Source organism: Neolamprologus multifasciatus, chromosome 20, assembly GCF_963576455.1.
Source record: "Neolamprologus multifasciatus chromosome 20, fNeoMul1.2, whole genome shotgun sequence".
Classification (NCBI taxonomy): domain Eukaryota; kingdom Metazoa; phylum Chordata; class Actinopteri; order Cichliformes; family Cichlidae; genus Neolamprologus; species Neolamprologus multifasciatus.
The window spans coordinates 21,601,100-21,618,964 of NC_140458.1; the positions used below are offsets into that span (position 1 = coordinate 21,601,100).

Sequence of the window (17,865 nt, forward strand, 5' to 3'; positions counted from 1 at the left end):
ACAACTTTTAATTTTGTGTGTGTGCGTGCGTGTGTGTGTGTGTGTGTTTTGAGAGGTTTTTTTATTTATTAATTTTTTTAATTTTTGTTGTTTTTGTTATTATTTATTATTTGTTCTAGGAAAACAGAGAAGTGTATACCACCCTTAAGCATTTAGCTGCCACAAATGTAATACTTTGCAAACATGTATAACTGCCATAGGCAAATACCAGTGACTGTGTATAAAAGATGGATGTAGCTGAAAAGTAAATTGAATGCTGAAGTGCCTCAAACCTGCATTCTTTCCCATTGGCCATGGGGGCAACTCCTGTGTTTGCAAAAAGAAGCCCCAGTTTGTGGGAAAATAGCTCTGTGAATTCAGTAAATACCCTGTTGGTAGGTTTATGATCCCAATCACTAGTTCAGATCTTATTGGATCTTATTTATTTTCTAAATTATGGTCCCAATTGCAGATTTTTTTTTTTTTTAAAAAGCACATAAGCAGTTATATGTTTGAAAAGTTATGAACAGATAATTGGTATCCCTCTGTTTCTCAGTCAGATACGCCTCCTTCAGATTTCAGCTGATACTTCAGTGCATCTGTGGTCAAAGACCAAAACAAACAAATGTGTCCTCAAGCAACCATGCAATCATCTACCAAATATTTGAACTCCAAGACAACATCAACCACCCCCAGAAGCAATGGATTAGGTAAATTGACATTTTCCCTCTGCCATCATGACTTCTGGGGATATACGGTTAGATAACAGTGACAGCTGAGAGGAAAAAGTGAAAAAAGAAACACCCCCGCAGAAACTGCTGAACCATTGTTAGCAGAAACTGACTTGAAGTGCGGGGCAATTAGACTGATGAACGCATCTCTCAGTTACTTTCAGCTGGCATGTATGAGACGTGGAAAATTTTAGGAAATATCCGTGCAGCTCTTTATGGCCTTGTGTGAGCTCAAGTCAAACGCAGTGCTAGGCTGTACAGTGAGAGATGCAGAAATGATTCGTGGTAATTAGCAATCAAAGATTAATGATCATCCTCTCATTTGTTTCACCCAGGAGTCTGGTTCGACACACATAGGTAATTGAACTTTTTCCAGTAATGTCATATAATGGCAATGATTTAAAATGGTATCCTAGATGCTTAAGATCTCTGCAGGGAAACTGGGGATGAATAATGCACAAAAACACAGTAGGAACTCACGCCAGATATGAATTACGCTGTAGATAATGATATCTAGATGCAAGAACAAAAATAATGAGGTTTTGTTCTCGTGGGACATATAACATGCTGACTTTGTTAGCTGTTTGGCTACTGCGGCCTTATTATTTTTAGCTCTGCAAAAAATAAAACCCCAAAAAACTAAACAAACACACAAATACAAACACACACAAAGCAGATAAACAGTAGGAAATCATGACTCTGGGTCTGATGAACATGCTGGCAGAGTGTGGAATTCTTTCATCCAAGACACGCTGTTATTCTTTCCCAGCAACCCATGGCATCATGAAGCTATTTGTAACAACTTTGTGGTACAAGGCCTGGCTGCTCTGCTCATACAAGCAGCATATACAGGTCACATAGCTGACAGATTGTACAAGGCACCCGGAAAGATACGGCTGCAGGTTCTGCATACATCAACTTAAAAACACGATATAAAATCAAATATTTGGTCATCAGGTTTGATTTGTATGCACATTTTTAATCACAACCTCTTCTGATTATTACCTCGGACACTAGAGTAGAAATACAGAGTACTGAACTTTGGTTTTCTCTACTGTAAGTGTACCACCTGCAAGTTTAAAAAGAAGTTTCTGGCAAACAAGATACACATTTGGCAAATTAGTCCAGGCAGCAAAGTCCTTCAACAAGCAAGTCTCATTACTCGGCAGTCAACTCAAAACACTTCTGGGAACTTATCTGGAGATTTATTTTGAAATGTTATTTATCTTCATTGCAATCACAGTGCTCACTGTAACAGAGAAACTGTATGTATAAAATAACCAGACAAAGCACTCCGAGAGCACAAACCTCCACCGAGGCACCAAATAGGCAGTATTTACTTTTAAGGGAATGGTTTTGCATTTTGCAGAAGTTTGTTTAGTTTTCTTTGTTCTTTTTAAATGTAGTACAGTGAAACTCAGCGCTCAAATCTGACAGAATTTGGATGCATAAATCATTCACTATATGTCTATATGTTGTCAGTACAAACATCAACAGTTACAAACAGTTTGAAATAGCACTATATAGCATTATTGTCATTTTGACCTTCAGATTAATCTATAAGCCTTGAAGGAGCGCTCAGAGGTCAAATTTATATCAGAATCAGAATTAGAAAGACAATTAAGATACAACAGAGCAGCATGACGTTGAAGATAGGGACAGGGCATAAACAGGCAATAAGAGTGAGATAATAAATACACAGAATATACAATATATACACAGCTTTAAAATTGCACAGTTTTAAAATTAAAGTGACTGAAATCCCATTGCTACGGGCCATTCGATCCCTATACAACCGTTGCAAGAGCTTGGTTCGCATTGCCGGCAATAAGTCGGACTCGTTCCCGGTGGGTGATGGGCTCCGCCAGGGCTGTCCTTTGTCACCTGTTCTGTTCATAATTTTTATGGACAGGATTTCTAGGCGCAGCCAAGTGGCGGAGGGCTTTCGCTTTGGTGGCCTCAGAATGTCATCTCTGATTTTTGCGGATGATGTGGTTCTGTTGGCTTCATCGGGTGAGGGCCTCCAGCTCGCACTGGAGCGGTTCGCAGCCGAGTGTGAAGCAGCAGGAATGAGGATCAGCACCTCCAAATCTGAGGCCATGGTTCTCAGCCGGAAAAGGGTGGAGTGCCCACTCCGGGTCGGGGATGAGTTCCTGCCCCAAGTGGAGGAGTTCAAGTATCTCAGGGTCTTGTTCGCGAGTGATGGGAGAAGGGAGCCGGAGATCGACAGACGGATTGGGGCTGCAGCTGCAGTAATGCAGACGCTGCACCGGTCCGTTGTGGTGAAGAGGGAGCTGAGTGTAAAAGCGAAGCTCTCAATTTACCGGTCGATCTACGTCCCTACCCTCACCTATGGCCACGAGCTGTGGGTAGTGACCGAAAGGACGAGATCGCGGATACAAGCGGCAAAAATGAGCTTTCTCCGAAGGGTGGCTGGCCTCTCCCTTAGAGATAGGGTGAGAAGTTCGGCCATCTGGGAGGGGCTCAGAGTAGAGCCGCTGCTGCTCCACATCGAAAGGAGCCAGCTGAGGTGGTTTGGGCATCTGACAAGGATGCCCCCTGGGCGCCTCCTGGGTGAGGTGTTCCAGGCATGTCCCACCGGGAGGAGGCCCCGGGGCAGACCCAGGACACGCTGGAGAGATTATATCTCTCGGCTGGCCTGGGAACGCCTTGGTGTTCCCCCGGATAAGCTGGAGGAGGTGGCTGGGGAGAGGGAGGTCTGGGCCTCTTTGCTTAGGCTGCTGCCCCCGCGACCCGGCCCCGGATAAAGCGGATGAAGATGGATGGATGGTGACTGAAATCATACTGTTATACTTTCCATATGTTGACTGTATGCAACATAATATCATAGTTTCTAAGTTATAAGGCTTTGTGTCCATTTTTGACCAATAAATCATTGTGTTGACCTTGGAGACCTTGGTTGATGTAAAGCAAATTTTAATGATTTGTTAGCGTGACCCCATTTCACATTACTACAGTTGAATTCATTCAAAATTTTTCAAGCTATGGTGTTTAAAGACAGAATGATACACACGCAGGCAATCGTTACCAAAAAACATGATCCCCTTGGAGATGGTAAAAAATGTGATTACTTTGCTGTAAAATTAGGTTTTCAATAGCTTTCCCTCATAAAGTTCTACTCCTTCTCTTAGCTTTGTTTTTGCAGAAATCTCCCATGGATTTCAGAAATCTCGTAAGAAGTGCAATAATATCTTTTTCTTGTAATATCTCTGCAAGCAGTTAAAACACTAATCTAAGAGCAGTTCAGATTTTCTTTGTAGCCATTGCCACAAAGTTTCACGAGGCAGCATGCCATCCTGGAAAACCTTAAATCGCTTTCTCTTTGAGTGTACGCTTTTGAGCATAATTTAAGTTAAAGTCCTCTGTCACCGCACCATCCAGCTCTTCCACACATTTGTGGCTTCTTCAGACTTTATTTTCATTTTGTGGAAAAGAAGAAGTTTTCTAATCAGCAGGAGGCTGATTTGGTGATTGGGGACGGTGATGAACAATGACTGGTGAGACTGAAAAACATTTACCTATTTAAAGTGTTGTGAGTGCATATGTTGGCTGGCTGGGACACACTGGGAAACTATCATATGCCACCTTTAAGCTGGGATGTTATACCCATTTTAAATCAAGGGCCACATTGAACTTAAGTAGGCCGGACTACTGAAACTTGTTGTTACTTTAATGATGCTTAATTACACATTTAATCCCTGAAATCTGAACATAAGATAAAGATTCAATTTCAACAATACATCTTTTTTCTGTTTTTTTTTTTTTATCATGATTTTCATCACTTTATTATCATCAACACAATAAATGTGTAAAATCACAGAAATAAGTTCTGGTAGCTCACTAGCCAGGTTGTCCTGTATTTATAAAACAAAGTTTTCATTGATTGATAAAAATGTTCTATTTTTAAACCTAAATTTCTATAAAAAACAGGAACTTTTCTGTTATATAATTGTTCATCTATTAGCTGCCTTGTTGTGGGGGATGTCTTTATCAGAAAGAAAAGCTGTAAAATGTATAAACATACAGTTTAGAGTCCAAAAATGTATGCCCTCCTTCATATTTTCCAAAGGCGTCCAGCTGTCTGGATTGGAGTCTTTGCCAGGCTGATTCTGGCCCCTGGGCCTTATGTTTGACATCCCTGGTTTAGCTCTTTTTCTCCAAATGCTCTTCACAGGAACTCCACATCTGACCCCAGGCAATGAATTCAGTGCCAACACCCTCTCACTTGGACCAACCAAAACTAAATAAAAAAAGCTTTTCCATTGCTTTTCATTGTGAGGGACTGCATAGTTAATAACACACAATATTTAAACAGTTGCAGTGTAGCGCTGTCTATGTATTTAATAACACAGGGCACATCTGATGCAGGATTCAGTTTTTCAGGTAGAGCGCAGTGCAGCTCTCACTGCAGCTGCTCCTACCCTCCCCAACCTGCAGCACCATATCAGGACTTCACAAGCAGCACTATCTTGAACCCTGCAGGTGCAGTTACAAAGAAAGCCTTACAAAACACGATCCTCTCCTCTCTCTCTCTCTCTCTCTCTCTCTCACACACACACACACACACACACACACACAAGCCCATTCAGCTATCCTAGTGAGGACCTTCATTGACATAATGGTCTCCTTAGCCTCTTTTCTTTCTTTTTCTTTTTTTTCTTTTCTTTTCTTTTCTTTCTCTTTTTTCCTTTATTTTTGTTTTTTTCTTGTTCTTTTCTTTTTCATTTTTTCTCTTTCTTTCTTCTTTTCTTCTTTTTCTTTTTTCTATCCCCTAACCCTAACCCTAACCATTAAAAATGAATGCCTAACCCTAACCCTTCCCCTAAACCTAACCATAATCTAATTGTAAAACCACATTTTGAGCCTCAAAAAGGCCTTCAAACTTGTGATGACCGGTGAGTGTGTCCTCACAAGTGACTGTTGGTTCTCACAAGTGTAGTAGAACACAGATTTCAGTCCTCACAAAGATAGCTAGACAGGAACACACACACACACACCTGAGAAGTAATATTATGTGTGTATATTCAGGTTTTTAGAGACATCTGACAGAGAAAGGCTGTTCAGTTATAGAATCAGGAAGCACAGGCTGCCCTCTGCTCCTCTGGCTGCTCCACAGACTCCAGATAGAAGTTGATTAAGAGTTTGTTCTCAATTTCACCGACATCCTTTATCTTTGGCTTCCATTCAGAGGCAACTGTGTACCACCAGGAAAGAAAAGCAACTGCTTTGGGCATCAGGCCAAAAGGAAGTCGCTGACAAACGAAACCACAGCAGTGGTAATGTGCATGTTTTCAGTGACAGTTGGTGAGGGAGCCTCGCTTGACTCCGCTCACTCCCACTACAAGTTAAGTATCTGTTTAAACAAACGTAATGGCAGATAGTTAACAATTATAATAATTTCCATCAACAAATTGATGGGGGAGCAGTAACATTGCATTATTTCTTTTGTTTACTTTGACATTTAATATTAATTCGCTAAGCTAGCAGAGCAGCAGTGGTGTGTCCATCTCTGCTGGCTGTCATGTTACTAAGTCTTCTGTGCACTACACTTGTTAACATAAGTAGCAGGCTGAAAGAATGTAGAAGCGAGTAGTTACAGTATTTATACTTATTACCAGTTAACTTGGTCTGGAGAATCTAGGATGACACTGTTTTGGAGTTCACTGATAAAAGTTGTGTCAGACAGACATAACTGTCAAGGTGAGAATACCAAGTTTTAAAATTTAAATGACAGGAAATTTGGACATGTGCTCTAAGTTACTAAGGTGTATTGGTATAAATTATTGTGTTACAGGTACAGGTTCCATCACATCAGCTTAATCCTCTGTCCTGGAACTGCTCGACGGAGCCTTGAACCACCACTGTTTCCATGGTTTAAGTTTCCAAGCTCTACAAGTGCAGACGTCATTTTGCTTCCAGGATTTTAATGTCTGTATAAACAAAAGTAAACTACGTATTTGTGTTTAATATGCTTCTAACAGTAAATGTATCACTGTTGTATCAGAAAACCTTTTATGAAATCTGTTGAGTCGATCCAATGCCAAGCTGTTATCTAAACCCGCCATCTAGTGGTGAAGTTGTGCAATTACCAAGCTCTTCTGAAAGCCCTGTGGTTTCCTGTTGTGATTCTCAAGAAATCATCCACAAAGTAGAAGCTCAGAGGTTTGATCCTTCAGTCCGAATGTCATAGTTTCTTTAGGGAAGAGGGGATAGCATGCACCATCTTATATAAGCTAACATTTTCTTTTCTACTGAAAACTTTACTCCTTGAACTGTAGTGGAGTTGTATTAAAGACATTCATAGTCCAGGTCAGGTACGTGTGAGTGTGAGGTGCCCACCTATAAACCCTGTCAATGAAAACTAAATTAAGCAAAGTTTAAAAAAAAAATACACGTGGAAAGGAATTGTTCAGTGTTTAACTGTTTTGCAATTGTGAAAATAAATCAGATTTTTTTTATGCTGATCTAATTTCCAAATTTTAACAACATTTCTAACATCCTCAATAGCTGTCCTCAATGCCTTACTGATCCAACACAGTCATTTTTCTTATTTCCATCTCTGCACTTTGGTGAGAGTATAGACACCTGCAGGACTCAACGATGTGATGAACATTGTCTTTTTTTTTACCTGAGTGTTTTTTTTATGTCTAAATCAGGCTCTCTTTGTGTCCAAGAATTCTACAGTTTAAGATGTTTTCAGTATTAAATGTAGTCTTAGTACGTTTATACAAGTATAGGATTTAGGATAGGTACTTCTCAAACCCTAATGCAGCCACAGGTCGACATCAGTCAGCTTTCTGCACTTTCCACCTGATCACATCTGTCTTTCTCTTTCCTCTTTGGATGGGTTTTATTATTAGAATCAAGTTAAAAATGAATAATGTCAGGAGTTTACAAAGTCATGAATATTTGTTAGATATGGATCGAACTCAATAGGGCCTAAATTGCCCTTTAAAAAATTAACTACAGGTGAGTAATAAAGTAGACCACTAAATATTAATGGTAATTTACTGTACAATAACAATATCTTAATTTTAGATTGTTTTATTATTGAAAGCCAAGATGAAATTAATTAATTAAAGTAATTTCACTAAACCAGAGACACAATTTTGGTAGAAAAAACAGTTAATAAACTTGCCTCCATCCAACTCACCATGGTTGGATGGACTTCAGACTGGACCCTGGTGCATCATGGCAGACGTCGTGGACAATCCAGGGTCCAGACTCCCTACCGAGGGATAGCCCGTGCACCGTCCACTAGTGATGTGTCAGTCGCGAACGAAACGGTGTGTTCACACATGATAGACGCGACCAAAGCGCGCCAGACGCCCCTAGCTTGACGCGAACACATTCGCACCTCGAAGCATGTCCAACGCAAGTGGAAATGTGGGAGAAAGTAGTCCCAGACGGTATGTGTGCAAGATGACAGCTGTCGATCTGAAGAGAGAGTCTCCCTTCTCTATTTACTGTGGAGAGCAGAGCAGTGGCGTAAAGGACGTCTTCGCCATACCTGGGTCCATCAGGTCCTCCAGAAGCGTGAGCAGTTTGGTGAGTTTCACCATTTGCTCCAGTAGCCGCGTCTGGATGACGGCCGCTTTCAGCGGTACCACCGTCTTTCACTCGCCCAGTTTGGGGAGCTGCTGTCCCGCGTTGGTCCAAGCATCGCCCACCTACACACCAACTACAGGCGCTCAATCCCACCTGGAGAGCGCCTGTTCATCTGCCTGAGGTTAGTAAAAGTGTTTAATAACGGTAGTCCTTTATTGATACCTGTGCTAATATATGCTAAACTATCCGTTTATACACTGAAAACATGGCTGTGGTATACTATCAGTGAATGCCGTCGGTGTTTACTGATAGCAAACTGTGGTATGGAGACGACTGTTTATAATATTTCTAGTGATACTAGGTCTCATCAAGTCCTGATTTAATTCGATTTATGCTGTTATCAGTGTTTGCAATGATAGCATGGCTGTGGTGTCATATCAATATATGCTCTCGGTGTTTGCTGATATCAAACTGTGGTGTGAGGACCACTGTTATAAAGTCCTTCTTTTTTTTAAGACCTGGTTTAATTCTGTTATAGAACCAATTGAATATTTGTATATAATCCCTGCAGCTGTCAGACTCTATAGCAGGGGTCACCAGCCTTTCTTAAAACTGAGAGCTAGATAAAATTGTGAACAGTTTGGTTCATCTTTAGTTATATGATAAGAACAATTCTATCTTGATATGCTATATCTTATCACAGGTTAGGTCTGGCCTGGGTCATGTAGCAGCCAACAACTCCTCCAGAGAAGCTGTCCTGGTGAGGGAGAAGTTCATTATCCACTTCTCGGCTGTCATGGTCCGCAGCCCACGCCCACGGGTGTGGCTGTGGACTCCACACCTGCATCCCATCCCAGGCGATCATCAGGTGGACTATTTAACCCGGCTCAGCCAGCTGCTCCACGCCAGTCCATTAGTCACTTTTCAGCGGTAACGTGGCCCCACGTGAAGGTGGTTGTGAAATTCTGACTTGCTTTAAACAACGCTAATCCTTTCCTTGTGCTCAGGTAACCGTTCGGCGTGTTTTGAGCCCTCACCTGCCTGTCCTCCTGGAGTTCGGATCACCACCGGTCTTCATCTCCTCTGTTTTCCCTGGAGCTCTCCTGCGGACCCTCACCCCTTACTCCGGTTCCCATGGCCCAGCCTTGATCGTAAGATTAACAACTCTCCCCTGCTTATGCTGTTATTTCCCTGTTCCCCAGTAACTCTCTTCCTCTTTCTGTTGCAGCCTCCCACAGTCCCGACTACGGCGTTCCTGAGTTGTTTATCTCCCGGTCCCTTGGTTTTCCAATTAATCAGCGTGTTTTCCTTCGACCCTTCCGGGACACACTTAGTTAAAAATAAAGTTTATTTTGCGTGCACCTTGGCGTGTTGTCTCTGCTTCTGGGTCCAGCCTGTGTGCTGAACTCCGGTTCGTGACATCGGCGGAGGGAGCAGTGTCTTGGCAGACAAAAGAATAGCCCATTTGAAGTCCCAGCGACTTCCCCACAATGGGGAAAAGAAATGAGAAGGCTGCTAATAGATTTTCATTTTCAACATTGAAAAAAACAACAGGATATAATCAGATGGGTTGTGATTACCTTTAGATTCCCTTGTGATTCCCTTTACTAAAGGGAATCACAAGGGAATTCAAGTGAGTAAAAAGCTACCAGTGCTTACATCTGTTGCTACAATTACATGTCTGTGGGTGCACCAGCGGAGTGGAGGGACCAGGGACTGGGGAGCCAGGAGAAGCAACAGGGGATGGCTCTGCTGCAGAATCATTTGGCTCTGTCAAATGGTAAATGGCCTGTATTTGTATAGCCCCTAAGGACCCCAAAGCGCTTTACACATCCAGTCATCCACCCATTCACACACTGGTGATGGCACATTGTAGCCACAGCTGCCCTGTGGCGCACTGACAGAGGCGAGGCTGCCGGACACTGGCGCCACCGGGCCCTCTGACCACCACCAGTAGGCAAGGACACAATGACTGATAGTGTCCGAGCCGGGGCTCGAACCGGCAACCTTCCGATTACAAGGCAAACTCCAAACTTTTGAGCCACGATCGCCCACAAGACAATATTAAATGTTTAACAGGTTGAAAAAAATAGTCTAAGTATATACAGTGGTCCCTCATTTATTGCAGCAGGGGTTCTCAGAATTACTAGCCCCTCGCCACGCACTTTATACGCTTTTTTTCACACACACATGAACAAAGCGAAACTCTCCGCAGATTTCGAGTGAACAACTCAGTCGCTGGGCGCTTTGTTCACAGCATTTCAGTTGTCCACTAGCATACAAGCAGTAGCAATACTGTTCTGTAGCTAGTGCTGGTGTCAAGTAGCAATACTTTTACCCTGGGAAGTAGCAATATTTTTCCAAAGCGAAGTAGCAACACTTTGCTAATAAAGGTACCACCAGTTTCACCATCAGGTAGCAATACCCTTCGGCACTAGTGGTTTTTATACATTAGGTAACAATACCTGTAGAAAAGTAGCACTACTTTTCACCCCACACTAGCTGAGGAATAGCAATATTCTCCACACTCAGTGTCGGTCTCGCTAACGTGCGCAACCCTCTAGCTAACCATGGCTACAACTGACAACGAAATTGCAAAACGTTGTCCTAGCGGCAAGAAGATTTCTGCCTGGGATACACACCCTGTGTGTGCAGCATGCCTGGGTTTATCTCAGGCTCAGGCTGCCTTGACACCTGCACACGACTGTATCCACTGCGCGGCTTTCCCATGCAACCTACTCTGCCGCAGGCTAGCTCGCCAGGCTAACCTGTCGGTAGGGTTGCCAACCGTCCCTTAAAAAACGGAATCGTCCCGTATTTAGAAACAAAAGTACACGTCCCGTATTGAACTGAAAAGGGACGCACTTTGTCCCGTAATACAGTGAGAATCAAAAGTAGTCTATAAGTTTTAATGTAATTAACGCTTTGCTTGAAAACATAATTCCCAGCCCCGCTCCTGCTTTGTGACCAATGAGCTGACAGCGCACTTATGACAATTCGAGTATGACAATTCAGATTACCGCTCATCTCATTGGTTGAGGAAAGGTCGCTTGCGGAGAAAATACCGGAAGACAACAGATGACCACAACAAAAAGCATGGCCAACGGGGAAACAAACGCCGACACTGCGGTGCAAGTCTCAGACGACAGTACACCTGAAGCTGGGCAAACACTGTGCGATTTTCAAACTGCACGATTGGCTCGCATGGGTTATAAGTTCGTAGGTCACGATGCAGGGTCTCACACTATACCGCCCGATGCTCTGATGCGACCCGAGTGCTCACACTGTGCCTCCATAAAATGAAGGTTATAACAGAAAATCTGTCGCTCGCTCTCCCTCTCTGTCTTTCACTCACACAGACACACACCACCATCAACTTTGCTAAATTGCTAATGAAAAACACTGATCAGGCAGCTGTGATTGAGCAGCAATGTAAATCCAACTATTTTCACGGTTGTTGTGGTCGTGATAATTTGGTGATGCCACATCGAAAAGGCTCGGATGAGCTTTCCAAAGTTCTACAAGTTGTGCCTCCATCGCTTGTGTCCAGATCACACGCTGCACTGCCGTGCTGCTCCGTCTTTTTCACCGACGTTTACGTGTTTGCGCGTGGGCAGTGTGAGCGGCCGCGGTGACACCCTCACGAGCGATTGATGATCGGGAGCTGGTCGTAAGGTGTTAATCACTTCTCGTTACCTCACGTATACTACACGATGCACGATGAAGGCCAATATCGGGCCGATCACCAAATTGGTCGCACGACTCAAAAATCGGCTCAAAATGGGCCACAAATCGCACAGTGTGAGCCCAGCATTAGACCAGCAATGTTTGTTCCTCTCAGAGAAAGACAAAAAGGCTGCAAAAGTACAGGGAAGAATGGGAAAAGGAAAACACCTGGCTGGAAAAGTGCACGATAACACCAATAAAGCGCACTGCACTGTGCGCTGGCGCACTTTTTCCATAGGCATGCTTCTAATGGTGGGCACATGAAGAACATGAGGGGCGTGAAAGCTCGGGGAACCCTTAACCAATTTTTGTCCACCAGGCCACGGCAGAAGCAGATGTGGTATGTAAACACTGGTTTGTTTGTTTTTAAACCCTCTGGTTAAGGTTAAAATGGGCATGTGCAGTGAATATCAGCGCTATGTGGCCAGAAGTGTGATAATATAATTTATTTTGTGTAATAAACAACTGCAAGGATAGATTACAACAAATAGATGAGTAATACATAAAAGTAATACATAGATGAATAATGATGATGAGTTATGATGCGTAATCATGGGAACAAGTGGGTTTACAAACGGGAGCAAAAGCTGAAATAATGCCTCTACTGAAGCCAATTGCACTAAATGCACTAAATGTGCACTGTTACAAGAATATTTTTCTTTCTATTGTTTTCTATTAATTTATATAATTTTAAGTTGAACAGGACAGAGTTCTTTTAAAGAAAGATTTACTTTTATTCTCAAAAGTTAAGCATGACAGGCTTCTGTTTAAGAAAGAGACCTGTTTTATTGTGTTAATGTTGTCATTTTGAGCTAAAAATAAATGCCTAAATGATTTTTGTTTCCCATGTCTTGATATCACAAAGAATACGCATCTACTTAAATCAAATTCAAGTCAAATGGTTAAAAAAATAATTTCACACACAAAAAAAAGAGCTAAAAAATTCACCACACTGGGAAGGGTGAAGACAACTGGGTTGCCCGGCCCTGGCCACGAGGTGTCCCTTATTTATTTCTCAGGGAGTTGGCGACCCTTTGCTGTGTGAGGCTGCTGCGGCGCAAGGAGAAATTGAGATGCCCGTTGATTTTGCCGCAAGCCAGGGCCGAGCTGGGCAAAGGCAGACCCTCAACCCATCGCGACCGCTTTCCCGTCGCTGGAGGCACACGGAGATTGTGAGTTTTTCCCCCATGCTGGAGTCACCCAGGGGGGAGATGCTAACGAGGACGGGGATGAGTCGGCAGATTCGGAGCTCCTGCTGTCTGACGAGGAGGAGAAGGAAGATTCCACCTCCTTGGCTAGCATCAGCTGGGCTGCAAAGCCCTCGGCTACCGGCGAGGTTGAAAAACCGACACCACCGTCTCCCCTGGATCTCAACGTGCAGGACATGTGCAAGTGCGCAGCTGCTAGGCTCAACATCCCGTGGCCCGCCATACAAACAGAGGTTGTAAAATCTCATTTTGACGGTAAGAAATTGCAATAGGCGAAAAAGACGGGGAAGCATGTGTTGTCTGTTTTTCCGGAGCTACTCGATGAGATAGCGGTGACGTGGAAAGGAAAACCTTAGCGAGAAACATCCCATCGCGGGGAGCTCTCTGTTGGATTGTGAGGGGATCGAGTCTATCGGCCTCCGCCAGATGCCACAAGTGGAGCCGTTGGTAGCGAGCCATCTTCACCCGAAGACGTCTCTGTTCTCATCGGCTCCATCTCTCCCCTCCAAAACAGACCGCTTCCAGACTAGCCTTACAGATAAGTGCTACAAGGCAGCGAGAGAGGGCATTCGGGTGGCCAAATACATCGACAACTGGCTGGTGGCGGGTTGTCACACAAATGCTCTCATACATCACTTGAATAAATGTGGAAAAAAGCACATTGAAGCCAACTCAATGCATTACTTTCATAGGGCTCAGCCTATTTCACTGGGACGCCTGCACATGAGAGGCTTTCAGCGCTGGGTGGGTTCGCGGGGACTAGACCCTCACCGAAACGGCCACCGTCACGTGAGAGTCTCTGCAGACTCTTCACTCGCTCTCCGCGAGTGGTAGAAGCCAGGTTTCTTGTCTCAGGGCGTTGCCATGGGGGCAGTTTCAGCCAGGAAGGTGGTCTCCACAGATGCCTCTCTTTCGGGCTGGGGGGCCACCCACGAAGGCAGAATGGGGAATGGGGCCCTCACATGCGCTCCACCCACATAAACTGTCTGGAACTGCTGGCAGTTCACCTGTCGCTAAAACATTTTCTCCCTTGGCTGAGAGGTTATCATGTTTTAATGAGGTCAGACAATTCCACTGTTGTGGCCTACATCAACAGACGGGGGTCTGGGGTCCCCCAAGTTACACACACTGGCACACAGACTGATAGTCTGGAGCAGTGTTCACCTGCTGTCACTGAGAGCAACTCACCTGCCGGGAATCATGAACTTTGCAGCAGATCTTCTCTCTAGGGGCAACCCACTGTACAGAGACCGGAAGCTTCACCCAGAGGTGGTGAAGCAGATCTGGCTGCGATTCAGTCAGGCGACCGTGGACATTTATGCATCCAGGGAGAATGCTCAGTGTCCCTTGTTTTACTCGCTGCACGATCAGAGAGCTCCACTTGGAGTGGATGCTCTAGCTCACAAGTGGCCAGGAACCCTCCTCTATGCTTTTCCCCCAGTGGCCCTCATTTCTCCAACTCTGGCCAGAGTGAGAGAGAGAGGTCACTATATGACCCTGATAGCCCCGCACTGGCCAGGGAAGCACTGGCTGGCGAAGATTTTTCAGCTGCTGTGCGGCCCACTTTTGTCATAACCACTACGCAGAGACCTCCTGTCTCAGGCACGGGGGGAAATATTCCACCCCCACACAGAGAGGCTAGCTCTACGGGCTTTGCCCGTGAGTGGTTTAACCTGAACAAAGTGGGGCTCCCTCATAGTGTTATCGACACTATTCAGTGTTTTAGAGCATCGTCTACTAAAACGCTATATGAGCACAAGTGGCGTGTGTTTGAAAGCTGGTGCTTAGAATCACAGGCCATCCCTTTTCAGTGCTCTGTGGCTGTGATTCTGTCATTTCTTCAGGCACTGATTGATAAAGGTAAAGCCTTCTCCACCATCAAGGTGTATTTGGCAGCAATTTCAGTCTGCCATATTGGTTTTGATGGGAAGGCTGTTTGCCAGCATCCCTTAATATGCCGTTTCATGATGGGTGCATGGCATAAATTGCCTACATCTAGGCCACTGGCTCCATCGTGTGACCTTCCCACAGTATTAGCTGCGCTCTCCTGTTGCCCATTTGAACCCCTGGAACAGGTTGAGTTAAAATTTCTGTCCTTGAAGACAGCTCTATTAATTGCTTTAGCTTCAGCTAAGCGTGTAGGAGAGATCCACGCTCTCTCAGTGCATCAGTCATGCATTCAGCCCTCCTCGGATAATACGAGGGTCAGTATGCGGCTCAACCCTGCCTTTATCCCAAACGTTGTCAGCACATGTTCCCCTATAGAACTGCCGGCCTTTTACCCACCGCCTTTCTCCTCAGAGGAGCAACAGCGGCTGCATACCTTGTGTCCAGTCCGTGCTCTGCTCATTTATATGGACAGAACCCAGAGTGTCAGACAAAGTAACCAGCTGTTCGTGTCCTGGGCTAAACCACACATGGGAAAGCCTGTGTCTAAACAGCGCCTCTCCCATTGGATAGTAGGAGCAATTGCCCTGGCCTATACTAGCAGGGGCCTTCAGCCTCCTGCTGGCTTGTGTGCGCATTACACTAGAGGTCTGGCAACCTCATAGGCTCTCTTTAGGGGAGTTTCTATTCAGGAGGTGTGTGCAGCTGCATGCTCGGCCTCACCTCACACATTTGCTAGGTTTTACAGGTTAGATGTAACAGTACCTAACCTAGCGCATTCAGTCCTCAGTGCAGGTTCTTCCCAGGTGGGAGCTTCTCCCCTGTGAAGTTGTCTTCTAAACAGGCATGTCTGGCAATCCAGGAGACAGTATTTCTCCCATATTGAGACACGAAACAAATGCTATGAAAGAGAACTTAAGGTTATGTATATAACCCCGGTTCTCTGAGTAGCATGAGTGAGTGTCTCACCAGACCACCCTCCTTGCTATGGAAGCGAGGAAGAGGGCTTGTTTTGAATGACATTTGATGCTATGTCAGCCTATTATATAGGGAGGCACTAGCCCCTCCTGACATGGGAGTCACTTAGCCAGCCTGTAAGGGCTGGCGTAATGGTATTTGAGCTTCTGATGAGGTCATGCAGGAGGCGTTCCCATAGTGAGACACTCACTCATGCTACTCAGAGAACCGGGGTTATATTCATAACCATAAGTTCTCACAAGTTGATTCTCAAAGTGCAAACCTTTTAAAACGTAAAAGTATTATTATGCCGCATTTTTTCTTTGTTTTTCACATTGCATTTTTTCACCACTTTTGTGCACCTTTTTCCCTCCCAGTGCAGGTGTCTATTTCCGAATGAGGGTCATAGTTATGGCTGTTTTTTTGTGCTGTTTTTTCTATTGGACATGATGGTTATCAAAAACAAACATGATAAATTTGGCAAGTGCAGGAGATACGACATGGAGGAGATTTGTCAATCAGGCTGCAGAATGCAATGCGCATTGTTGAAAGCTGTACTGTGCAATAAAAAAAATCTGCGAAAAAGCGAGGCAGTGACGGATGAACAGCGGGACCATTGTATACTGTTTATTAATAAACGATAACATATATACCTATATGACAACATGCATAAGTTAACTGCCTACATTAATTCATTGTAAACATACCTTCTGACTGGGACTCCCCTGCTGCCTCTTCGGGCTGTCCCTGGTCCTCGGGGGGGATGTTCTCCACGGTCCCCACCTTATTGCCGCTAGTCTCCCGCGGGATGAGGAAGGGGTCCAGAAACCCCATGATCACGAAGAACTTCCATCTCCTCCCAGATCCTGCTGCAGACCCACTCCTCTTCTCCTTGGAGTATGTGTCCCTGAGGCTCTTCCACTTTCTCCTGCAGATGTCCTCTGAATAAACACATTATCTTGTTAGCAGAAAGTTCCCTTGTAGTTGTGGAACATGGATCCTGAGTTGGGGGGTGCCTTCGTCTGGACGTGCTTCCCATCCAGAGCTCCACAGCAGAGAGGGAAGTTCCAGTGCTCCTAGAATCCCTCTGCAATGGACCGCCAGTCTCCAAAGGTAGGTTGAAGGCACAGCCATGAAGTCATCCACTAGACCAGGGGTCTGCAACCTTTAACACCCAAAGAGCCATTTGGACCCGGTTTCCACGCAAAAGAAAACACTGGGAGCCGCAAATACTTTTTGAAATCTAAAATGAAGATAACACTGTATATATTGTTTTTTTTACATTTATGATTTGTGTGAACAACTAAAGTAAGTAAGTAAAGTTTATTTATTAAGCGCTTTTCACAGACAGGCAGTCACAAAGCGCTGTACACAAATATTACAATAAACAATACAATCAATAGACATTATACACAATGTAAAAGATCATATGTACATAATGTAAAGAATATAAAATACGTAGATCAACAAAAGGCTTGTTTGAACAGAAAAGTTTTTAACTGCTTTTTAAAAGAATCCACAGAGCAACTAAGGTGTGTTGGTTATGAAATCCATGAAGTGCTACAGAGAAAATTACATTTTATTTATGTAATTAACACATTTTGATCTCTTAAAGAAATATAACAAAAGGAAAGACACCCAGCTGAACTAAAATGATCCATGTAGCAAACAAAAACTGTTGTGAGCTGCCCCCCTTATATCGCCTTTGGGCTTTTGGAGCCTTGACCTGACTTTTAAAAAATAACTGGGAAAAAAGCACTATGCTGCTAAAAAAGGAAAAATAGATGTTTGCAAAATTCTGCCTAAAT

General features: G+C 44.1%; 1 pseudogene; it reads left to right on the plus strand.

Moving 5' to 3' along the window:
• The first annotated feature begins 7,885 nt into the window (after positions 1 to 7,885).
• LOC146494903 (uncharacterized) lies at positions 7,886 to 17,154 on the plus strand (annotated as a pseudogene).
• The last annotated feature ends 711 nt before the right edge of the window (positions 17,155 to 17,865 follow it).